Raw genomic sequence first — 27,732 nt, 5'->3', positions numbered from 1 at the left:
TTATGATTGCTTGAAAATTTCTTGTTACATAATAATGCTCATGTTGCTGAAGTTTTTAAATGATGCATCATGCTATGCTACGGTCATGGGTTTCCTATGATGAAATCGTGTATGATACTTATATATTGCTTGAGAGACATAGTTGTTATGATGCTACTGATCATATTTATGATGATGGAAGATTATTTTGATGATGCATATGGTACATATGTTATCTTTCTTACATGTTGATCTTCATAAGTTTAAGGAGATAAACAGAGCTTGAGTATACAACCTCATTATTTGATGATGATAAGTGTCACTCATTACTTTTATGTTGTTGTCATTATGCCTTCAAAGATGCATAAATTGCATATGGTTAACTTATGGATGATGATTCATATAGTTCTTGACTCTTAGATGTACATGATATGATACACATGGTATATTGTTTGAGGATTGTTTCTCTTGATGGTATCAAGGAGATGTGTTATTGACAAAGTTTGATAAATGATAGTGAGCTCATGGTTTGCTATTGATGACTTTTATCATTGATGAGAAGCTATATACATACTATTATCTCTATGTCATGGGATATCATTGATGGGTGGATTACAGATATGGATTTTATGGATGATTAATTAAGTTTCATGTTGATGAAGTGGTGTTGGTGTAATAGTTCTCCTTGCATGAAGAAAATGGGCCAAGAGAATGATGTTACTACAGGTTTCATGAAGAAATCTACTGAATGATACTTGGAAACATAACATACTTAGTCACATATTGATGATGTTAAGGAATGATGCTACTTTTCCCTATCCTACTTTATCATGATATGCTTGGTTCTCACATATGTTAATTGATGCATGAAAATATATGTTGCTATGCTTTGATGAACATGGATTGAGGCTCTTCCTACTAAAGGAAAGAGCAAGTTGACCTTGATGAGGTCAAGAGGATGAGTTGATAGAAGATCTTTATGGAAAATCTTATGCCACATACTTGGTCACAGCTTGATGATATTAAAGCTACATTTCTTTATCTTGCAAATTGATGATAAAAATGTGCATGTTGTTGTTCATGTTGCTTCTGACAAATTCTTATGGTACATATCCTATATGGTGTATGATAGTTGCTGATGACTATCAAGGTCTTATTGAGGCCTTTTGTTTTGGTCTCTTGATGTAAAGGTCATGTAAATACCTATGCTATAAATCATTGTAAAATTCAGTCATGTATGGACTATTGTGGTCAAGTCATGTAATCCCATGTTTTTGGAAATGTGATGTAATTTGTAACCCCACTGAGTTGGGTGAACAATATAAGCATGAGTTATTGGTGATAGGAAAGGTCATGTCTAGTTTAGTCATAGAGCCATGTACCTCTTTGTACATCTTCAGGAAATTCAGCATGTGCTCAAGGGGAGCATGGACAGTATTTAGTGTTCATACTCAGTAGATCAGATCTACAACACTCATGTTGACAAAGGGAGAGAAGTCTTCATTCAACCTTTGTCATACCTTTTCCCTTGATGTCAAAGGGGGAGATAAACTTGGTGTTTGGAAAATGCTTGGTGACTTGGGAGATAAACTTGGTATATCTATAGATGTGTTTACATCTATCTAGAAGTAGTGGGACCAAATACCAAAGTGGTTTCCATCAAGTCCAAATTGGGAGATTGTTGGCATTATGACAAATGTGCTGTAATTGTTGGAATCCTAGTTAATAAGGATGCCATAATGATGGTACCAAGATGAGTATTCAAGCCGATACACATTGAACAAAGGAATATCAGTTTAGAGACAAAGGAATGATGACAACCTACTTAATAGAGATGCCAACATGATGGTATCAGGATGAGTATTCAAGCCAATACAGATGTGGAAGAAATATTAGACAAAGGAATATCAGTTCAAAGATAGAGGAATGATAAAGATAAAGTTTGAGGAAGTATACGAAGGTTTTGTGAAGCAAAGGCACGTACATATGCAAGTTCTGTGAAGCAAAGTCATGTACAGTTTCCACACCATGGTATTCTAAATACCAGGGGCCTTTACCATGGTATTGGCACATAGTAATGAGTGTGGCAATGGACATTCGATCCCATCAAAGAATATCATCAACATAACTATGGAATTGGCCTAAGGTATTGGCTAAGGCCTAAGATATATAAGGAGATGGAAATCAAAGTGTTAAGTGTGTATGATATGGGTTGTTGATGAATTGTTTGATCTGAAATAAGTGTGTACTCGAGAGGGTGAGGATGGATCAAATCTTATAGATCTGAAATGACTAGACATTGAATAATATGCTTATGGGGTGATAGATCTTTGATGATGATGTTATGATGTGTGTGTTTTACAACGTATGCTGATATTTAGTTGGAATGATGTTCTATTGTGTAGTGAAGGTATGATTCAGTAGTTACAGGTATGTACACAGGTTTTCTTCAGAAACATTGTGTGCATATGTGGATCAACTTTTGGGTAGTCACGTATGATCTCTACAATATGGATAGATTTGTACACAAGTATGCTTCTTGAAAGGCGCATACATACATGAAAATGTCTTCTAAGGGTCGTGTAGATATGCTATGGTTTTGTTGTATATGATGTTTGATCAATCTTGTTGTGTTTGTTGTTGTCTGTCAATGAAGTCTTTCATAATGATCTGTGTTTGATAGTGCTGGTTGAGGTTGAACTGATTAAGTTATGAGATGTTGAATAGTAATGATGTTGCAATGAGATTATATGTATTTGGTTGAGAGATCTGTGACAAGGTCAGTATGTGTTTCAGTGATTGATTACACTAGTGTAGTCATTCAGTTTCAGGGTTCAATGTTTTTGAGATCTGTATGTGAGTTAGCTAAAGAGAAAGAGCTTATATACACAAGTATTTTGACATAAGGTTGACAAGGGTTTGCAGTGATATGATTTGGTTTCTGTTATGAACAATAGGTGGTCTGATAGTGAATTGAAAAGATCTAGTTATTTTGGTTGTTTGAGATTTGATAATTGGTTTATTGAATGATTTGATGATAAAGTTGGTTCAGTGATCTAATATAGTGATTGGTTTCAGTTTTTTATTTAATAGTGGGCTTAAATGATGGTAGTGGGTCTAGTTGATGAAACATGGCCTACATATTTGATGTTTTGGTTCAGGTGGATCCAGTATGAAAATTATGAAATGCGGTCCATGGAAATTTTGAGGGTTCAAACCTTCAGTGAGGAAGTCAAATCTTCCTTCCAATGGTTGCTAGTAAATTTGATCAGGGGGTTGGAGCCCCCTTCCAGTGGGTGCTGGTAAATGAGATCATGGGGTTGAAGCTCCCTTCTAGTGGGTGTTAGAGAACGAGAGAAGGTTGTAGCCTTCTGCAGGTGGGTTCCTACATGATGGTATGAGATAGCGTCAGTACAAGATTGTAATAATTTCTTGATTATAAATAAATATGAAGGAAAAGATGACAACAGTAGTGGTTTTCTCCCACATTGGGTTTCCACCTAAAAATCCTAGTGTTCATGTGTGTTGATGTGTTTCTTATGTGTGACGGTTTATTCATGTTCTTGTTACATATGCTTACTATTTTGAAGTATTGATACATTGGTTCAAGTTAAAATGATGATGAATTAACTGAAAAGTTAGTTAACTAGATATACGCTAGTTGTCTTAATAACAATCGCGTACATACGCAGGTTTACTTCATTATAGTAGCGTACATAAATCTAAATAAGAAAAGAAAAGTTTAAGTGAGTTTTTAAATACTGATTCACTACGCCCCCCGCCCCCCCGCCCCAGTCCTTTTCCCAACAATTGGTATCAGAGTTGGTCCTTCAGAAGAAGCTTGATTTCTTGAAGGAGATTTGTCAAGATGATGGGAAAGAAGAAGACAGTTCAAAGGAGAGATTCAGAAAACTGTGACAGTGATGTATCAAATGTAGTAACAATTACAGATGTCCAAAAATATTCAGGTTTGGGAGCACCACGCTTTCTATATATCAAGAATGAAGAAAACGGTAATGAAGAATTATCATGTATGGGATTTTGTTCTAATTGTGGTCCATTTCCTTATCTATGCAATAATGATAGTGATGATGACAGTGAAACAATTGAACTTGCACTCATGGGTAAAAGTGAAAGTAAGCACTCTAAAACAAATTAAAAAATGTTGGCCCTAGAAGAATAAGATTAAGGAAAGTCAGAAACAATGGACAATGAAGGCATAACTATGCTAAGTAATGATAATTATCTCCAATGGAAAGAAAATATTAAGTATAATCAAGTCAACCATGATGTTTAGTATTTAGAATGCAATGGCTACACCAAAATTCCTCCATCAGATGAGGAAGTGAAAAAGAATGGTAAGGCAATAAGTGACATCATTAATAGCATACCTAATTCAACATTAAATAGGGTTATGCATTATGCAACTACAAAGAAATTGTGGGATAAGCTACAGGCAATCCATGAAGAAAACGAAAAGGAAGGTTTGTCATTAAAATAACTACTAGGTAATCCTATCCCTAACACTATGTCAAAGAATGAACATGATGACAAAACAACCTTTGTTATGTCTGTTGTTGATTTAGAAGAAGATAGGTTGGAAGAATTTTTTTATCTTAGAACAAAACTTGATATTGCTTTGAAAATGATTCTTAATCTTAAAGATAAGTTGCATGCATATGATAACAAGGATCATATTAAATCAGTAAATGTTGTCGTGGAATCTAAAAAAATATTGTGTAGGTCTTGAAGTTGAGATTGTCTCTGTAGGAGTAGATCTTGAAAAATCTGATAGAGGAATGAAGAACTACTTCAAGCATTTGAAGAAGAAGAAAATGGGTTGAAAGAAGAGATTCTCAAATTAAAGGAGTAAGTGGAAGAAGGAACAAGGTTCAGAGTAGGTATGAAGAAGCAGTATCTAGAAAAGGAAAAGAAATATCAAATAATGGAGGTTGAGGTAAACATTCTAAAAGGTAAATTAGAACAAAAGGATAAACATTTGAGATTTCAAGATAGTACCAAGATTTTGGATAATATCTTGTTGTAGTAGCTGCAACACCCTCCAAAATTTTGGCCTGCATCCAATTGCATAGCCTTACTTGGAATTTTCCTTGATGTTTGCAAGCACTCGGGTTCATCCCATGAGCGTGTGTTGAATCTTTGCACCCTCCTCGTGTAACCGTTCCTCGGACATGTTTTTTTCATGATGGTCACAATGTCATGCTTGCAGCCATGTCTAGCTATGAATAAGGTAAGTCTTCATGCGAACAAGTTGTATTCACTATGTAAACATTGGTCACACTCACACATGAAGTTGTATGCACCGTCATGCAAGTGTCGTCATGGTTGTTCAACGATCTATCACAAGTGTCGCGCTTGTCGCTCGCATCGTCGGTCAGTCACACTGAGTGAATGTTGTATTGATGGTTCGAGGCATCTTGTCATTAAGCCATGTTGAGTGTGTGTTTGCAAGGTCATGCATGTATGAAGTCACTCATTCACACACTTAGTCATTCTGCTAAATCTATGCCGACCGGACCAGCCTCAATAACCTGACCTTCACTGAGATGCACTGCACAGTTTCGGCCCTCAGTGAACATGTACTGCTACCCAGAATTTCGCAAAGCTTGATTCTTCCTCCCAAGAAGTCTGCACTGCAAAATACTAAAATCGTCTCAACTGACAATCACTAGAACATCGCAGAAGTTTCCCAGCAAGATATCTCAATATGTGCTACCCGCAAGCAACATCAACCAAGCCTCCAGCTGGTCAAACAGATTGTTTGACCAGGCAGTAACCCCAGGCCTCACTCCTCCAAAAAATTACACAAAAGCTGTCAAACATGCCCGCTTCCCTTAACTGAAGAAACTGCGCAGACATGCCGAACAGACACCCACTACCTGTCACAACACTACCATAAACAATTGCGCATGTTTTCTAGCTAGTCACCTTGTTAGCCTGCTTGCTGCTCCTCTTGAAAACTACACAGTTTTCATGAGAAGTCTCCCAACTGCCTAGCATCCCACTCAGCTCAGAAACTGTCAAGGTGCCAGCTCCCTGGAGAAATTGCACAATTTTTTCTAGCAGCTTCTGGTAGCCCACTACCAGCTCCCCGGAGAAATTGTGCAGTTTTCACTGCTAGTCTCCCCTTGCTGCTTGCATTGTCTCCCTGAAAAAATTGTGTAGATATTCCCTCCTGCCAAGCCATAGTCACTGTTGATCTGGATTGCCCATCTCAGCCTCTTAGTGACCTCTACAAAATTTTCATGGATAGTTCCCAGAGCCTGCATCTCGACCTAAAATGTTCTCCGTGCAGTTTCAGAGCCTTGTCCTCTCTCCTAGTCACCTACATCCGAAAGTGAAAGACAATGCATCATGGTGGACTAGGATATTTTTGGATTTGATGTCGTCTCGTCATGAGTGATTGCAGATACAGGTACATGGATGAGACATGGCGCGACATTGAACATAATGGACAAGGAGTTCATTTAAGGATACTTCTTTGCAAACGAACGAACACATGGAGCATGCCAAAGTACAAGTGAAGGAGAGACATGCACGTGAAACATCAAGCAAACACGAAGACCATCGAGGACTCCTCACACCTTTCCATGCAGAAGTGAAGCTATGATACACCAAGAGCACATCTATCACTCAGCAACACTATAGCTTGACATGCACACCACTAGCAACATAAACATACCATCTCTGCCATGTCGAGTCATGTCATGAGTAATCTCAGCCACATCATTGCTGCAGACCATATTGTTGTAATCAATGTAATGTAACGTGGAAGTCCAAGAGATACACATGTAAATCTAAAGAGTCATATAAAGTTGAAGATTCATGTAAGTCAAGTAGTCATAAGGGAAGTCATACAGCCATAAGGGCTAGTTTTACCCTTGACTATAAATACCCCTCATTCGTACATGAAAAGGACTTTTCACCTTGGATCCTCCTGCATAGCCTTGAGAGTCTATAGTCTCTTCTTTGAGGAGCGAGCAGTGGCTCCAACACCCCACTATCATGGTTAGTGATGTATGGTATACCAATGTGTCTTGGAACTTTCACTTAATTCAGAAGCCTGATAACAGGCCAACATGTTTTCACACATGTATTGTATTTTTTTGTAAGACTATTCTTTGGACACTTGTAATGCATGTTTCTTTAGCCTGTATTAAGACAGTTGAACTATTTCAATTGTTCTAATACACATGCTTACAAAAATGTGCTGCATAAGTTGTTAACGTTGTCTCGCCCATGTGGGCTATCCCACCAAACACTTGACAGAGTCATCCTCATAAACTTGTTATATCTGTTATAGACATTTTTGTGCCTTACAGCATTAAGCATGAAATGTCCATAATCTAAGGGATCCAAAGTCCCTAAACATGTTGTTCCTACCCTTAGAGGAACAAGGCTAACAAACCACAGCAATTCACAGAAGTTCTCCACCAGAAACTGCTCAAAAACAAGTCAATTTAGGATCAATTCAGTGGCTCCACTAGCTGTTTGCGCTGAATGTCAAAGCCAACACTGGCTACCTGCACTGAATGTCAAAGGCAACACTGGATACCTACGCTGAGCGAGAGTTGACATGTGGCAAGTTCATTCCACGAGGTGTCAAATCCCAAGAAGCTTCCAAAATCTTCCTCAATGACACTTGCCTCAGGGAATTCGACTGGTGATGAGTAAGAGGTTCCAAATCTCCAAGTGGAAGCAAGAACCTCCAAGTGGAATCAAGAACTCACAGAGGGAGAGGACACTAGTCAGATCTCAAGCTGACTCATCCTCTCTCCAAAAATCTATATATGGATCTCTCCTCCATGAGATCTAGAGGCTGGAATTTTGTTATTGCAAATAATTGTTGTTGGTTTGAGATTGGAATCATTGGGTGCTTAATGCTTTGAAGGGGGTGAAGATAGGAATTCCATTTGCTGGGAAGGAGATGCTAGATTGGAGCCCTCTGGGTTGTATCTCTTCTTGAACCTTGTTATTCATCAATAAAGCTATCTTGGTTTCTCCTATATACTGGTGTATCTTTGATGTATGATTGCATTAGTATGTTTAGTTTATTTCTAATCCTGAACTAGTTATGAATATGAATCCATGTCTTGTGTAGTGTTCTCTTCCTGTGATCTTGCAGAAACCTCTTGAAGCTGGGCGAGCGAGAAGGCAAGTAGCTAGGAACTCTCCAAGACAAGGGAAACTAGATCGAGGGACAAACGAAAGACACCGGTTAGTCCATCCATCTCTCTTCATTCTTAATTCATAAAGGAAGAATACTAGAATAGCTGTCTCTATTTGTTGCTAAGGCACTGTCACACCTTAGGTGGATAGGATCGTCCTGCATAGGCATTTTTCCCCACAACAAATTGGCGACTCCAATGGGGAGATCTGTTTAGTCATTTTATTTGTGTTTCTATCATTGTTTGTTTCATAGACTTGACAGCAACAATCGAACTGCATATGCTATTCCCAGATGCAAAGTAGACAGTTACTGCTTTGATCCAATCACTGGACTTGTCTATGATCTGAACAATGGATTCACAAATGATTTTATGATCCTTTGTGATAGATCTTAGTACCCCTCAAAGCATCCCTTTGATTGTACCTTGCTTGTTGCTTTTATTTGGCCTAAAACAGTAGATTAAATAGCAATCTGTGGCCCAGAACCCAGTGAGAAACGAGAGTTTCTCCTTCAGCGCAGACCCTGTGAAGGGATTCTGCATTTCAACGCAGGTCCCGTGAAGGCTACCTGCGCTAAATGTCAAAACTCCTGTGTTGAGGTTGCGCTGATCCAGTTTGCCCTTGTGCAACTGGGGTTCTCTGCTCTGTTTTGCCTTGTTTTGATCTCTGATTTTTTGCAGCCTGTAACTAGCATAGGTACCAGTCTGATAACTCATTTTCTCTGCTTAGATTCCGCCTCCTTTTGTACAAAAAGACTGTGAGTGTTTTTATGTGTTTGTGGCATCATTTGCAGTTTTCCTTTGCATGAGTGAAATAATCATCTTGTAGCCCTTGATTCAGATCTGTCGATTGTGATCTTAGGAGAGAGTTCATTGGCTGTTTACAGTTGATTATACATTTGCTTTTGCTTATTGGTTTGAGTTTGTCTCTTTTAAGTGTCGAAACAAGTGTTCATTTCGGAAATCGTTAAGTGTTGTAATCTCTTCTACCCTATCTGATTTCGGAAAAGTAAACTTGTTTGTATTTGTCATTTAAAAGCAAATTCAAAGTTGTACAAAAAGCTTTCTGTGTAGGCATCAATACTAAGAAAGCGGAAAACAAACACCTGCATTGTGCATTTGCATTTTGATAGTTTGCATGATTGATTTAGGAAAAGTGCATTAGAGTGTGCTGATTTCTCTTTGAGAAAAGATGGTGTCTTTCTTTTCCCTTAGTAGCTAGGATTTTCAAAGTTGAAAAGATATAAAGCGAGGATAATTTTAGGGGCGAATGTTAGCCCTTTGGCGAAATTAAGGGGTTTTAAATTTTTAGTGGGCGAATATTTTGTATCATAGTACATTTTTACAAATCACCTCAAATAGCCCACCTTATTTTAAGGGAGAGGGTAAAAAAGGTAAATTTAGCCCTTGAAATTAGGACTTACAACCTTCCATTCGCCCATTTTCAAGAATAGGTTTTATTTAAGTGAATCCATTCGCCCATTTTCAAGAATAGGTTTTATTTAAGTGAATCCTATGTGCCAAATACCATATTTATGAAAGAGGTATGGTAAATTAATAAAAATATAAATAAATGAGAGGCATGATAAATAAATAAAACATTTTTTATATTTACTCCATAAGTCACCTTATATACATGTAAGGGTATAAAAAAATAAAAATATAAGTAAAGTGGAGGTATGGTAAATAAATAAAACGTCTTTTTATACTTACTCAAAAGGTATGGTAAATAAATAAAAATATAAATAAACTAGATGTATCGTAAAACCTCTTTTTATATTTAGTCCATAACCCTCATTCTATTTATGAAGGCTCAAGAAAGAGGTTTTATTTAAGTGAATCATATATTTGTAAAAGAGGTATGGTAAATTAATAAAAATATAAATAAACGAGAGGTATGGTTTTTTTATATTTACTCCATAAGTCAACTTATATTTATGAACACTCAAAAAATGGGTTATATTTAGGTGAAACCTATGGCCAAAATACTATGGGACAAATACCATGGACTAGATTGTTATTAATACCATGCAAAAAACCATTATTAACCCTAATATTAGAATTAATAAAAATAAAAATGGCACATGGTATTGACCCATGGTATTCACCAAAATGGCACATGGTATTGACCCATGGTATTCACCTGGAATGTAGCCTATTTAAATGGGGGAATTAAACCAGCATGTATCCTATGCTGAGATTCACTAGGACTTTAAAAAGTTTTATTATTTAGTGAAAGACTCGCCAAGATCTTACAAGATTTTATAATTGAGTAAAATATTCGCCATGCCTGGTGAGAGATTCGCCAAAAAATTATATATACATATTATATTATTGATAAAATCGCCTTCCATTTTTCCTATATACCATGGAGATTCACCCATTTATTATATTTATAAATTTAGGGGGGGGTTCTTAAAATTTTCCCTAATATAAAGCTTGCTTATCATCTTTAGACTGCATTTAGGAATTGTATCATACATCTCGTGGTGAACCAGAAAGGCAAACTTCTAAAAAGATCAACCTAAAATAAATTGAATGAACTTAACAACGCTTTGCAACATAACGCACAACATAGAGGTCTAGGCTAGAGACGTGTTCCGGCGTCGTAAAGCCTGGTGACTGTCGATCTCGTTGATGGTGGGTGATTCCTCCTGAGGGACGATAGCGCCAGTACGGATTGTGCTCCCACGTACCGTCGCATATATATTGGGAGACCCCTATAGGCATAAAACCTTTATCCTTAGGAAGCCGTGTCGGCCGCCCTACTGATCGCAATGCACTGAACACAGCATTCAGGAAGATCGACCGCCCGTACCCTAAAACGTATTCTGCGGTTTCGCGAAAAGTTTGGCACACCTTCTGCCTAGAACTCCAGAGCAGTTTCTTTTGGCCTTTTTCAGACTCTATAACAGAAAAAGTCCATCCGAGAATTTGTCACTTCAAGCTCGTTAAAACATCGAAGGAGATTAGAGTCATCTTTAGCTTTTTCATGACTTTTTAAAAGTGAAAAAGCAAGTTGTGTCTAAAAGCATCTAAAAAATTCATTTAATTCGGAAACACATTTTCCCCTTTTGTATTTTGGTTGATCGAGTAATCCGCAATCGTGGAAGAAAGTCAATTGAAACCCCGTCGTTCGCGGAGGCTTACGAGTCAACCGTCTTTGTCTCCGGAATCGAAAATAGTACGAACAAAGCGAACTCGTTTAACTAGTTCGAAATCTCCTATCAAAGTTAGAACAAGTGTTCCAACGACATCTGAGATTCCGGTTACTCCAAACATTTCTGGAAACCCTGCCTCTACAGAAGAAGTTCAACAATCACAGAGGGACAGTGATACTGATCCTAGTCTGAGAACAAACACTTGTGTTACTGAACCAGTTCCATCTGTAACCGGTCCAGAGAGTATTGTTCTTCAAACATCTGGCGCTGTTGATTCAACCCCTTCTTTGGCACTAGAAATATTTTACGGACCTGACGGTCTTCCCCTTCCACCCGGTTTGATTGCGATAGAATAAATTTTAGAAGATCCGCAAGCAAGTACTCCAACACATTTTGGAGTAGGGGTCACTCTATTTCCTTCTACATCAGAAGTTAGTCTACCACAAGTGGAAGTTCCTGTAGAATCGCTAGGTAATCTCTTGGATAGACTCAAAATGTCTGAGCAACCGACAACATCTAGGACTGTTTCGAATGACACAGCGACAGCAGAACTCCCTGCCGTCACTCCGACAATGTTTGCTGGCACACCATCTATCCCGACTAGCTCACAACAGCTAGAAGGAGTCCACCTAGGGACTATTTCGACAGTGTGGTCAGTTCCAGTTTGTTCCGCAGGAATAATATCCGGCAACTCTTATGTTGAGACTCGCCAGATTGACCCATTTGGAGGTCAATTTGGGCAATCCAGTCCCCAAGGACAAACAATCCCCTTGAGTTCCGGATTGCTACCATATGGGGGGCAGTATGCCCTTTCATTACCCCCTCCGGGAGGGTATCCATACGAGAGTTCACAACAGTATTCAGGTTATACTAGAGTTACATCAAGTGGTTGGGTACCTATGCTACCGCAACAACCAAGGGTTGTGTATTCTATGCAACAATGTGTACCTATGTCGAACATCCCGACCACACCGGCTATTGTGACAGTGTCGCAAGTTCAAACATTGCCTGTTGTATATCAACCTCAGATTTCTCAGGTTGTAATGCAATAGCCCCTTGACCCTGTGACTCAACCACAATCGCCTACCGGTGGGGCGACACAGGTCCAAATGGGTACAATTACCCCACACCTTGGTCCAACGGTTAGTATAGCGCAATAGAGCATGGCTTCACAACCGTGGCTGGTGCAATACCAACAACCACAATTCCAGCAAGTGTACCAAGGTTCTGAGCAGTAGATCTTTACGAACAGTGGACAACCGTATATTCAAAACGGTCAAAACCAACCGCTTTACAGTGGTCAAGTCCACCAACCGTATCAGTCATACCAACATCAATTGCATTATGCTGGTATGAAAAGGCCAACTGCTCAGGCAATTCCATCGTACCCTGGGTATGCTTCACCTAACCTGAATCAACAGTTACCATTCGTGGCAACTTTAGAGTTACCCAATTTACACCGGTTAACAAACGATCCAATTGCTTATGCCCCTTGGTGGCCAGCGATTCCTCACAAACTTCCTTCGGACATTCCTAAATTTAATGGAAATCCGGGTGAAGATCCATCGAATCACGGTGATGACCTTTCATCTATGGTGTTCATCAAACACCTTAAATGATGATTCGATAAGGCTTCACCTCTTTCAGAGGACGTTAATGGGTCCAACGGCTAAATGGTATATTGAATTACCTAGAGCCTCATTCGACAATTTCAGCTCCCTCGCCACGACTTTCTTAACCCATTTTCAATTACCGAAAAGGTATGAAACGGGAACATAAATCTTAACCAACTTCAAGCAGACAATGGCCACTCATATATCCGATCATATACATGAGTGGCGTCGTCGTCGTATGATGGTGAAAACGTACATTCCCGATCAGCTGTTAGCTGAATGGTTTATAAAGTCGTTACTTCTTGCTATAACAGAAGATGTGGCCAAGGGGGGAGTCGTAACGGAGGAGCAAGTTATTTCTCGTGCACAATATCTAGACTTAGTCTATACTCAGTCTGGCATGCTCTACGACAAAATACCTGACGCCCCTAGACCGGAATTCTCGATTCCTCCCCCTCCTAAATCAAATAGTGACTCTCATGCCGGCGATGGTGTGATTGGCACGGCAAACGCGAAATCGACAAAGGCTTCGTCTAAGAAAGCCCGTAAGAATTCAGATCAAAATGCAAAAGAAGAGATTCTTGCTTTGGAAGTAAATGCCGTATCAGCAGATAAGGGCAAAGAAACCAAACAACCAGGGAGCAAGAAGAAGCAAAACAAAGGGAAGAAGAAGAAACAGGGTGAGTCATCCCCTGAAAAAACTTCTTCAAACCCTCCTGGAAATAGGAAATATCCATGTCAGATATGCGATGAGGATCACTGGACAAGGGATTGTCCATACAAAGCTGAGCTAAAAAGGTTCTTCAAAAGTTCGCAAACCTCAGCTGTGTTAACTGATCCATTCCCAAATCCAGGTCAAAATCTGGTTGATAGTGGAAATGCTTCCCCGTCGCAAGTGCTTATGTTGTCGGTTTCAAAACAGCAAAATGATGCTTTGATTTCGACAAGGAACAAAGATTACGGGAATCCGCACCTGTCGAACGGCAAGGATAAAGATCAACCAAGCAGTTCGACAACAACTTCGACAGAAGTTGTACCGCCCATCATTCCTGAATTAACGATAAAACCGCCAAAGGGAGTAGTACACAAGTCAACATTTAATCCTCGCGCCAAAGCGGCGCAGCATTATAACATAGTGGAAGATTTGGCCCAATCGCCATCTGCTATGTCGACTCTTGAAGTACTACAAAATTGTCCATCCCAAAGGCAGGCTTTGTTATCGGCTATTGGTGGGGTTGATCCTAAGGATTCCAATCTTGTATCCTTCGACCACAAAGGATACGATCCTCAGTTACCAGCTCAACTAGCTTTCCTTATTCAAGTGAAAGCCCTCAACAAAACTGTTCACCGAACAATCATTGATGAGGGGGCATCTACATGTATTATGTCGATGAGTTGCTGGAAAACTTTAGGATCTCCGACCTTGTCGCGATCTTCGACGACATTGAAAGCATTCGACGGAAGGACCTATACCCCGTGCGGTATCCTTAATAACTTGAAAGTTGAACTAGGGGGAAAAACAGTAGAAATAGATGTTGAAGTCATCGATGGGAATCTTGACTACAACATCCTACTGGGAAGACCGTGGATATATGCCATGGCAGGTGTAGTGTCAACTTATTTTAGGAAGATCGCATTCCCTTTTCAAGGAGGGATTACGATCGTCGACCAACAAGACTTCCTCCCTAATGGTTCACAAGTTACAGGAAGCATTCCCATGATCCATGGAAGCAACCATTCGCTTCAAGACATCGGAGTAGGCCTACTGAAAGACCCCACATTAATGGGAACTTTCGCACTTACACCTCCAATCTATATAGGAGAAGTAGCGTTGGTAGGAGCCTGCAACATGATATCTTCCACGAAGATCTCAAAAGATGATATCGACATGGATCATGCAATGGTTTTGCCCCCAAGCCCAATAGAAATATTGTAGCAATCAATGTTTCGGGCATGGGAGGCGAACCCGAATCAACGCTCATCAAGCGTTTGGGTAGATAGGTCTAGAGAATATGGTACCCCATTGGATCCTTGGTCGAAAGTGCATGGGACTGACGAAGGAATCCTACAATCAATGTTGATTGAGGGGGCACCATGGAATGATTGCCACCATCATTCCCTTCTTCCAAAATATGAAGAAGATACTCAACATGACCTTTACCACCCTTCAGTTTTTGAATTCCTATCAAACACTGTAAATACGGTGGATTCTGAGCGAAACTTATCCAATATTGAAGAGACTATAGCCATAAATATCTCGACTAAAAAAAATGTTGTAGAGAATATTTATGTCGGCAAGGGATGTTCTCCTTCAGAACTGGGAATATATAACGCTCTTTTTCGCGAGTTCAGAGATGTCTTTGCTTGGTCATATGATGAAATTCCAGGCATTGACTCGAGTATCATTGAACACGAAATTAAGATGTATCCTGATGTCAAACCAGTAAGACAACGGCTTCGACAGGTGCACCCCAAGAAAGCCGCTGCCATAAAAGTAGAAGTTGAAAAGCTTCTCCATGCTGGTTTCATCTACCCGGTTCCTCTAACCGATTGGGTATCGAATATTGTCCCTGTTATGAAGAAACAAGGGACAATCAGAGTGTGTGTCGATTATAGGGATGTAAACCAAGCTTGTCCGAAAGACAACTACCCTACACCCTTCATCGACCAGATAATTGATGAATGCGCCGGATGTGAAATCTTTTCATTCATGGATGGATTTTTCGGGTATAATCAAATAAATATCCACCCACAGGACCAGTCAAAGACTGCATTCATTTGTCCGTGGGGCACATTCGCTTATCGAAAATTACCCTTTGGTTTAAAGAATGCAGGGGCAACGTTTCAGAGGGCAATGAATTATGCCTTCCATGACATCAAGAACATCGTTCAACCATACCTCGACGACCTTCCGGCTCATTCGCGAAAGCGGACTGATCATCCGCAGCATTTAAGAGCGATATTTCTACGTTGCCGACACTACAATGTTGGAAATAATACTGAGAGGGGGGGGGTGAATCAGTATTATCACATTAATAAAACTTTTTCATTTCCATACTCAGATTCATATATGCTACTTCCACAACTTCTTATGATTAAGTTAATTGATCTTCAATGAGTCATTAGAACATTATCAACCATATTATCAGATAACAGATGCAGTAATAGAGAATAGATCATCACACATAAGGCACACACATGAACACCATGATATAAGGTGGAAACCCAATGCGGGAGAAAAACCACCTGCTGCAAGTCATCTCAATCTTCTTCTTAATAAGAAAATCCTTTTACAATATTTGTACTGGTGCAGTCTTATACCAGTATGGGAACTACAACCCCCTTTGCTCTTGTACTAGCTGATTCATTTACTAGTACGCAGGCTGCTACCTGCTACAATGCTCCAAATATTTCCCTTATCTCTTGTACTAGCTTAGATACTAGTACGTAGGCGCCGGCCTACAATCTTCTCTCCTCCAAGTACCACGTTTCATTAATTTTCATACTGGATACACTGAAGCACAACACATAATCTGAAAGGCCACATTTCATCCAATTTTCATACTGGACCCAACAACAACATTGAAGCTCATAATCAAACAACCTTCTGAATCACCCAATCACTAGATCAATACATATACAATGAGAGTCATCAATCAGATCTAGTCCATCAGATCATTAAGAACCTGATCCATTCATTCATCAATTCTGAAGCTAATCATAATCATTCACTCAATCACTGCTGTTATCAAAACATAATACCAGAAACCAGACATCACTTCAAAACACAGCAATGATAATCATGAACAGCTAAATTGATTTCAAGAGAAGTACGCAGCTTCACCCATGTAATGCCTGCGTACAGTACGCACTGTTCTGAACTGTGCACCTGCGTACCCACGCACTGTGCCAAATAGACTTCCTGCGTACCTCCGCAACTGCAGCGCTTCTGTGCCTGCGTACCGGCGCACCTGCAACGCTTCTGTGCCTGCGTACCGACGCACCTGCAACGCTTCTGTGCCTGCGTACCGGCGCACTTTTCTTTCACTGTACCTGCGTACCTTCGGGCATAGATGATTTCGAGACTTCAAGAATAACCCAGACAGTCAGATCTACAGATCTGAATATGCACCGAAGAGATCTCAGTCCATCAGTAGGTTCGCCTTATTTAGATCTAGACCAGATCTATCCCTCATAAGATATTCAACCCAACACATGCTCAAGCCAAATGATCTCCTTTGCTTTATATAGGCAAGCTCCTCCTAAAATCATGGAACAATACTACGAGCCGACACCATAATAACACAATACCGTCGGCTAGATACCAAGAGTAAAACATAAGAAACCCCACGTGTGCTTTTCTCTGCCTTGAAATGTGTGCACTGGGGGTACGCACCTCCTGAACGGCTGGCCTGCGTATCTGGACGCGGTCCCTATATGGTGTACCTGCGGGTACGCAATTTCTGTAAGGTGTACCTGCGTACCCCTTATTTTCTTCAATATTTGATAGCTGATCATCAATCTCTACTGCTGACTTGAAGTACTGTGATCTATCACCTGAATGGGTTGCCATCAAGGACAACACTTTAGCCATAATGCCAACAATCTCCCCCTTTGGACTTGATGGCAAAGCTTACTAAGAACTTGCCATTTGATTCCTTTGAGCTGTCCTACATCTATTTATTATGTGACATCTGATATCTCTTCTGTAGATTCATCTGAATGTATATAAGTGAGATGATCTTCTATGAGAGGGTTGCCATCAAGTACAACACATGCATCATAATGCCAACAATCTCCCCCTTTGGATTTGATGGCAACAACACCAAATCACTCTCCCCCTTTGACATCAAGGGCAAAGGGGTATGCTCCCCCTAAGAACATGCTCCCCTTGACTATAAACGAGATCTGCTGAAGTCTCTGAATGAGCTCCCCCTTTGTATATGTCACGGTGCTCCAATCTGATAATGGTATTTTCTGAGAACAAGCTGAGATGTCTGCTCTGCTATATAGTGCTGTTCATGCTCAAGCTCCCCCTGACTGTAAGCAAGGTCTGCAAAAAGATGTTCTACAAGAAGAACATGACTCTATATATCATAAATGACCTTCCTATCACCAAAAGACTCAATACATACATCCATCACCCATCACAATAAGGATCATCCATCGAACCAAGTGGGAATACATCAGAAATATGAAAATCAAATACATTACATCTTCATCCCATGCATAGTGGGGGGACATAGGCCGTTACATGACCTGAAGAGATGACTACAATAGGTAGACCATTACAACATGAATCTTGCTATGACCTTTACATCAAACATCTAAAGATCATGACAAACATCATCAACAACACTGTATAATCTGCTCCATAATATTTGTCAACATCAAGGACTTCTGCATCAACTCATAACCATCCAGATCTACATGAATCAAGAGCCATCAAATGAAAGCATCTGCATCAATCAACATATGTATGAATAATCATCCCTGTATCCAGCCAACAATCCTCATCCATATATGTGCCAATAACAATAAAGACTCCATGCAAGCATCATTAGAGAATCAACCATAAATCTGATCATGTGACCAATTCATAACCATAGCAAGATGAATCATAAGCATCGTCACCAAGGACCATAATGCCAACAATGCATTCAGGACATATGCTCCCCCTGAACCAGTGCCATCTGTCAAATCTGATCATGCATATCAATAAGAAGAATCAACCAATAAATGCCTTAAGACAGGTACGCACTTCATTTTCTGCTCCCCTGCGTACCCCCGCAGATATCCTTCTGCTGCACTGCGTATATACACAGACAGTCTTTTATTACAGAGCGTACCCACGCACCTGTTCCATCAGCTGAGCCGCGTACTGCACGCACCTTTTATTTTATCGCGCCGCGTACTTTTCTGTAAGTCCGCAGGGTATCCTTTATCACGTCGCGTACCGCACGCACTCTTTGCTTCTATCGCGCCGCGTACTCTTCTGTAAGTCTGCAGGGTATCCTTTATCATGCCGCGTACCGTACGCACTCTTTGCTTCTATCGCGCCGCGTACTCCTCTATAAGTCCGCACTTCTTTTTCTGTTTCTCTGCGTCCGTCCGCATGTCCTCTTCTGATAAGCCGCGTACCTCCGCATAGGGACTGTGCCTTCACTTGCGTACATCCGCACCCAGTCTTACGCTCTGCTGCGTATGCCCGCACTTTCACAGTTGATGATCTGCGTACTTTTAATTAGGGCCAAATTAACTGACAGTCAGATTCCTAGATCTGATAGATTCATTTCCAACTTCACTTGCCTACTGCCTTCAAACAAGCATATACGCAATTGTGTAGTATCCAACTCGCGTATATATGCGACTTGCCTTTATGAAGTTTGCATATGAGATTCAGGAACCTGAAGTTTTGTACTTTCAACTTCCTCTGATTCTGGTATGTCTGTAGATCGTGTTGTGCCATCCTTTTCTGACTGTACTTCCTTTTTCCTCCATATCTTCAAGCGTGATGATGACATTTTCTCCTTTTGATATGGTGCCCACACTTTGTTCCTGCATTCCTTAGCTATATGTCCAGGCTTGTTACATGCATAACATCTTACATGTTTCATATTCCTCCTGTAACAATCAGCAACTTTGTGACCAAACGTATTGCAAGCAAAGCAATATCCATAAAAATACCTTGATTGAGATGACTTGTCTGCATAATGGTCTTGAACTCTTCTTCTTCTACATCTAGCTGCAACATGTCCAAGATTATGACATACATAACATTCAACATTATTCATAGGAGGAGTAAAGGATTTTCTTTGAGGAATCTCCTTCCTTGGTTGATGATGAGATTGATCTTTCATTTCTTCATTGATCACTTTAGATTTCTCTTTAAAATTCCTTGCCTCACCTTGTGAACTAGATTCACCTTCAACAGATTCATGGAAACCAAGACCAGTCTTTATAGCAGGGGACCTTTGACTACTAAGAATATCAACCAATACTTTAGAGCTGTCTTGAAATTGTAAAAGCTTATCTTTTTCTTCTAGTTTACCTTTCAAGATATTTACCTCAACCTGAAGCTGTTCTTCCTTTTCAAGAGATTTCTTTTTCAAAACTTCTTCAGCTTTCCTTCCTTCTTCCATTTGTTCCCTTAGTTTGAGAATCTCCTTTTCTTGTTCTTCATTCAGATCCTGCTGCATTTGACGAACTCGAAAGGCACATTCTAGTTGAGATTTTAAGCTGGTGACTTCGTTTTCTTGTTTTTCATTAGCTTGGAGTAGATCTGTTTTCTGCTTCTTTGATTCTTCAAGATCTCCTTTTAGTGAGAGGATTGTAACTTCAAGATTTTCATAATAACTGGATCGATCTCTGAGCTCCTTGATTGTTGTGTTCTTTTCAATGACTTCATTTCTTAGAGATGTTGCTTCATCCTGCAACTTTTGATACCTTTCCTTGCATAACTTGAGGGCACCACTCTTTACGTCAAAACGTTTTTCTTGTTCAATAATTTTGTTTGTTAGCCTGTTAAATTCTGCCTCTATTTGACATCTTTCTTGCTCACCCATAAGAGAAAGTTCAGTAGTCTCACTATCACTTTCATCTCTTTCATAAGGAAATATAGCTGGAACATCAGAGGATAACACATTCATACCTGATAATGATTCTGAATCTGATTCTGAATCTGAAGAGCTTCTTATGCCTAATCCCTAATCAATTCTTCCACTGTCATATTTCTTCTGAGATGACTTCTTTTTCTTATGAGCTTTCTTCTTAAGCTTCTTTCCCATTGTTCCACGGATCTCCTTCAAGCGATCAAGCTTCTATCAAAGGACCTGCTTTGATACCAATTGTTGGAAATAATACTGAGAGGGGGGGGGGGGGGTGAATCAGTATTATCACATTAATAAAACTTTTTCATTTCCATAATCAGATTCATATATGCTACTTCCACAACTTCTTATGATTAAGTTAATTGATCTTCAATGAGTCATTAGAACATTATCAACCATATTATCAGATAACAGATGCAGTAATAGAGAATAGATCATCACACATAAGGCACACACATGAACACCATGATATAAGGTGGAAACCCAATGCGGGAGAAAAACCACCTGCTGCAAGTCATCTCAATCTTCTTCTTAATAAGAAAATCCTTTTACAATATTTGTACTGGTGCAGTCTTATACCAGTATGGGAGCTACAACCCCCTTTGCTCTTGTACTAGCCGATTCATTTACTAGTATGCAGGCTGCTACCTGCTACAATGCTCCAAATATTTCCCTTAGCTCTTGTACTAGCTTAGATACTAGTACGTAGGCGCCGGCCTACAATCTTCTCTCCTCCAAGTACCACGTTTCATTAATTTTCATACTGGATACACTGAAGCACAACACATAATCTGAAAGGCCACATTTCATTCAATTTTCATACTGGACCCAACAACAACATTGAAGCTCATAATCAAACAACCTTCTGAATCACCCAATCACTAGATCAATACATATACAATGAGAGTCATCAATCGGATCTAGTCCATCAGATCATTAAGAACCTGATCCATTCATTCATCAATTCTGAAGCTAATCATAATCATTCACTCAATCACTGCTGTTATCAGAACATAATACCAGAAACCAGACATCACTTCAAAACACAGCAATGATAATCATGAACAACTAAATTGATTTCAAGAGAAGTACGCAGCTTCACCCATGTAATGCCTGCGTACAGTACGCACTGTTCTGAACTGTGCACCTGTGTACCCACGCACTATGCCAAATAGACTTCCTGCGTACCTCCGCAACTGCAACGCTTTTGTGCCTGCGTACCAACGCACCTGCAATGCTTCTGTGCCTGCGTACCAACGCACCTGCAACGCTTCTGTGCCTGCGTACCGGCGCACTTTTCTTTCACTGTACCTGCGTACCTTTGGGCATAGATGATTTCGAGACTTCAAGAATAACCCAGACAGTCAGATCTACAGTCTGAACATGCACCGAAGAGATCTCAGTCCATCAGTAGGTTCGCCTTATTTAGATCTAGACCAGATCTATCCCTCATAAGATATTCAACCCAACACATGCTCAAGCCAAATGATCTCCTTTGCTTTATATAGGCAAGCTCCTCCTAAAATCATGGAACAATACCACGAGCCGACACCATAATAACACAATACCGTCGGCTAGATACCAAGATTAAAACATAAGAAACCCCACATGTGCTTTTCTCCACCTTGAAATGTGTGCACTGGGGGTACGCACCTCCTGAATGGCTGGCCTGCGTAACTAGACGCGGTCCCTGTATGGTGTACCTGCGGGTACGCACTTTCTGTAAGGTGTACCTGCGTACCCCTTATTTTCTTCAATATTTGATAGCTGATCATCAATCTCTGCTGCTAACTTGAAGTACTGTGATCTATCACCTGAATGGGTTGCCATCAAGGACAACACTTTAGCCATAATGGCAACAATCTCCCCCTTTGGACTTGATGGCAAAGCTTACTAAGAACTTGCCATTTGATTCCTTTGAGCTGTCCTGCATCTATGTATTATGTGACATCTGATATCTCTTCTGTAGATTCATCTGAATGTATATAAGTGAGATGATCTTCTATGAGAGGGTTGCCATCAAGTACAACACATGCATCATAATGCCAACATACAAGATAAGACTCAATCCGCACAAATGTGTATTTTGCGTCGGTTCTGGTCGTTTACTTGGCTTTGTGGTCTCTAAGGATGGGATTCGTCTCGACCCTTGCAAGGTTCAGGCAATCATTAATTTGCCTCCACCTTCAAATTTGCTTCAGATTCAGAAACTCCAAGGGAAAGCAAACTTTCTGAGGAGGTTCATTCCAAATTACGCAGAACTTGCTAAAGGTTATACTCGTCTTTTGAAAAAGGATGTACCTTTTGTCTGGGATCAGGTGGCGCAAGCTTCTTTTGATGCTCTGAAAGATTCTCTAGTAAAAGCATCATTAATGTATGCCCCGGACTATCAAAGAGATTTTAACCTGTATCTGGCTGTAGCAGATACGACCATTGCGATGGTTTTAGTTCAAGAAGTCGATGGAATTGAACATCCTATATATTATTTAAGTAAAAACTTAAATGATACAGAAAGCAAATATTCTTACGTTGAAAAGCTAGCACTCGCTGCTGTTCAAGCGATACAAAGATTTCGACATTATGTCCTCTTTCAGAAAACTACCATTCTATCAGATTGCAACCCCATGACTTATATATTGTCGCGACAGTTGCTGGGGGGCAAATATTCAAAATGGATAGCAATCCTTCAAGAGTTTGATCTGGAATTTGTAAAATCCAAATCAAAGAAAGCTTTAGTCTTCGCAGAATTATTGTGTGATCTCCCATCGTCGTCCAACGATGAAACATCCGAAGAATCAATCGTGGACGAAAGTTTGTTTCTGATATCTACAAGCAATGAGTGGTATGGAGATATAATAATTTATCTCCAAACCCAAAAATTCAGGCCTAACACCTCTCACTCAGAACAGAAATGTATACGATACCAAGCAAAAGACTACATGATCGTCGGTGATACGCTTTACCGTCGTGGTATCGATACAGTTCTGAGGAGGTGCCTCACCAATGAGGAGGCCGAAAAAGCCCTGAATGAGTGTCATTCAGGCGCATGTGGGGGGCATCAATCTGGATATGCTACAACACAGAAAATCTTACGAGCAGGATACTTCTGGCCAACCATGTTCAAAGATTGCATAACCGCAGTCAGAAGTTGCCATGCTTGTCAAATTTCTGATAGTAAAACCAGAAGACCACCCGCACCTTTACAGCCAATAGTTGCTGTCGGGCCATTCGCCAAATGGGGCATCGATTTCATGACATGTAACCCCACCTCGATCGGGGGGCATGGGTATATCATAGTCGTCGTTGACTATTTTACCAAATGGGCGGAGGCGATGCCTACATTAGATAACACTGGTGAAACAACTGCCCTTTTCTTTTTCAATCATGTAGTCGCCAGGTTCGGCATACCACAGGCTATAGTTACAGATCATGGATCACATTTTCGAAATCACATGATGGTTGAATTAGCTGCCAAGCTAGGGCTATCTCACGACAGCTCTACCCCGTATTATCCGCAAGCCAACGGACAAGTTGAAGCAATCAACAAGGTCCTGAAGCGTATGTTGCAAAGGATGATCGGGGTTCACAAAAGAAGGTGGCACCTAATCCTGTACTCAGCCTTATGGGCTTACCGAACATCAGTGAGAAATGCGACCGGGTTCACACCTTTCCAACTGGTGTATGGCCTGGAAGCAGTCTTACCAGTCCAGTGCGAAATTTCGTCTCTTAAACTCGCAATTGATCTCCTCCCCGGAACTTCGGAAGAAGAGGCCCGTTTCTTGGAATTAATCCAATTGGATGAAACCCGTCGTGATGCCGCTTTGGCTAACGAAGCCCATAAGAAACGAGTCAAGGCGCAGTTCAACAAAAATGTCAAACCCCGTGTCTTCTCAGAAGGTGACTTGGTCTTGCTTTATGACCAAGAATCCGATAAATTGGGAGCAGGTAAATTTAATTCTTTATGGATGGGCCCCTATATTGTTAAACGATTGTTAGCAAAAGGAGCCTACGAGTTAATGGATTATGACGCAATTCCACTGGCACAACCCCGTAATGGGTTGTACCTCAAGCGTTACTATGCTTAAATAGTAACATGTATGCTTTTGTTGTATTTTGTTTTCGCTAAAGTGTTTGTTTTGGTCGAGTAATCCACCTTTTTACATTTATTGCAGATGTCAAACCTTCTGGAGACATGTGTTGGATATGCCGATGGAGCAAGTCGTAGTTCGCGGAACCTGTCCTCTGCAGCCTGGGCCATTTTTGATCCAAGCGGCGAGTTAGTAAGTTTCAGAGGTGTATGTATTGGGCAATCAATGAATAACATCGCTGAGTATAGCGCATTGATAGAACTACACTCTGATGCCATCACCCATGGTATACGCCGATTAATCGTCAGGCTAGACTCACAACTCGTAATACTACAACTCAATGGTATATATTCCGTCCGCAACCCAGCTATTTATCGCATGTTCCTAAGGGTTAAGATTTTGGAAAGACAGTTTGATTTAATTCAATAGCAACATATTTCCAGAAACTTAAACACATTAACCGACTCATTAGCAAACTATGTGTTAGATAGACATTTGCGACATTTATAAAAAGAGACACATCATCAATGTTGTACATATGGATCATATAACTCAACCAAAATAAACCCTGAAAATCAAAATATATATATATATATATATATATATATATATATAAGCTGTTTATCGTTTATACATAATGTTCTGTAACCAAGACAAAAATCGGTCGCATGACCGAAAAACTCAAAAATGCTAGGGGGCACCCTAGCCTAGTGATGCTCATGATAGCACGTCACGGCCTGTGCAATCATGTGTAAGAGACGTGTCCATCGTCTAGGCACACCAGTAGTATTTCGCTGCAACTGTAAAGGTAACTCATCAATCCTCACATCGGGAATGCCGAGAGTAAGGCTCTCAACCTGCTCCTGCATAGCTGTAAGGGTCTCGGCCACATCAAGGTTGCAGAGAATAACCCTCCCAGCAGTCTCCCCTGCTGGGGCAGCAACTGGCGCTCTTGGGCGAACTGTTGGACGAACAGGACCAACATCTGCATGCACACATGAGTTTGATTAAAGTCTTGATAGAATGAAGCACAAGGACATTATAAATAAAAACAGTAAATAGTGATATGGTCGAAGATTTTACCAATAGCGCCCCACTGTTCGCCATCCGGCAGTACCAAGTCCGGATCACCTCGGAAATCCATGCCAACATATGGATACTCGGAATAGACCATCTCCTGACGCTCGAACCACCTGAAGAAGGTATCAGTGAAAGAAATCTGAGATTGACCAGCGTGCCTAGACATGTGATCAACCCATCTCTGCATGCGTGGCTCGGTAGGAGAAGGCAAGTCGAGTGCGATATACTGAGGCTGCATCAGTGGTATTTTCTCCAAGGCAAAGGAAGTCAAAATAGAACCAAATCCAAAGTTCTTCAGCTTCCCGTCCTTTACCTTGTTCAACTGACTTTTCATCTGAAGAAGTACTGCATCACACCAGTTGAATATTTTCGGTTGGAGGCACTCCAAGGCGTGCTGCAGATAGGATCTGTTGGCAACATGAAGAGATGCGCTACCGACCATCCTACCAATAGTATACAGAATGGACCTGAGAAATCTGTCAGCAATCTCATGGATAACGACCTTTCCGTCTCTGCTCGGCTGAGATCCTTCCCTGCAATACTGGCGGACATAATCTCTCACAGAGTCATTCCCTCGGGCTGAACCTGACAAAGAAATGGGAGCACCCCGCCTCGACAAGCCAGTCAAGAAGTAAATGTCTACTACGGTCAGGGGGATAGATTTGCCCCTAATCTAAAATACTTGGTTGATAGCATCCCAAGCATCAAGCATATACTGCAGTAAGAAGATCTGTGCTCTCATATTAGAGATACGGAAGAACTTCAGCAGGCCATAGTTCTGCAGCGCGTTCATCGTGACAGGGTCATGGAGGCAATCTTGTCCTCTTCTTCATGTTCTCGTTCTCGCCATGTAAGGGTCATTTTGCTCAAAAGTCCCTGCAAAACAAACAAGAGAAAGAGTAAGATCCTGGATTTGATGAGAAACTGGCAAAATTTTAATCAAAAACTGTGCAACAGAACTGTTTTTCTATGCCCAACGCAACTGGCTAGTGTTCCACCTGCGTTGAAGGTCAAACTGCCTTCATGCAGCTTGACATTCAATGCAGGTTTCGAGTGAACTACCTGCACTGATGGCAGAGCGCCCTAACAAAACCCCAGGGGCTCAGAGGAACAGGAAAACAGGCACAGAATGGAAAAAGGAAACCATGAAAAGAAAGAGCTAGGGTTTAGCTCCTACCTGGTCCAGACGGCGCCGAAAATCGTCCGCAGAATCTCCCGGAATTAGCTGATGAAAATCAAGGGGGAAGAGGCACCTCCAAAGCTCCAACAAACCAAGTTCAAATGAAATGGTAAAATGAGAGGTAAAAACACCTTTTAATTGTTTTTTACGTAGTTCAAAGCGAAATATTAGGGTTCTAATCTCATTTTCAAGCAAATGTTATTCATTTCTAACTAGTTTGATGCAGCAATTGAGGATACAATACTATCTTTGAAAAGGGCAAAGCTAGTTATGGTAAAAAATAAAAAATTTGACCATATAATATCGAGCAGTTTTAGCACACAGTTCATGCTCGTTAAAAAATAAACGCAAGATCCGAGCAGTTTTAGCGCATAGTTCATGCTCGTTAAAAAATAAACATAAGATCGAGCAAATGTTTCCACCCGCGTTTAAGCTCGTTAAAAAATGAACTATCCCGGTAAATAACCACAGTGAATGTAATATCATCAGCCATTAAAGGCTTGGTCGTGTTTGCACCGTCACCTCCACTTTTCCATTGGCCGATCGTTCATGTCCATATGATTGTTTACCCATTTTGAGGAACAGCTACGAAGAGTGATTTCACTAGCCATCCTTGTGACACTGCTGTGATTGGAAATTTCCAACCTGTACCTGGAATCAGCTGCTAACCCTGTTTATCACTCGTTCCTCAAAAGACGAGTCTTCTTTAAGCTCTTTTCATCTGACTCGTAAAATATGAAAAGATTGCCGAGTTTTGGCCTTCCAGCTCGTTAAAGCGACCGGAAGAGCTATCCCTCGTCTAGATTTTAATCTTTTTGGACCTGAGGGATTA

The sequence above is a fragment of the Pinus tabuliformis genome, chromosome 4_1 (genome assembly GCF_031772625.1).
Source record: "Pinus tabuliformis cultivar Carrire ecotype Pingquan chromosome 4_1, CPIR1, whole genome shotgun sequence".
NCBI lineage: Eukaryota > Viridiplantae > Streptophyta > Pinopsida > Pinales > Pinaceae > Pinus > Pinus tabuliformis.
The sequence above is the reverse complement of the archived record's forward strand: the minus strand, read 5'-3'. Positions refer to the sequence as shown.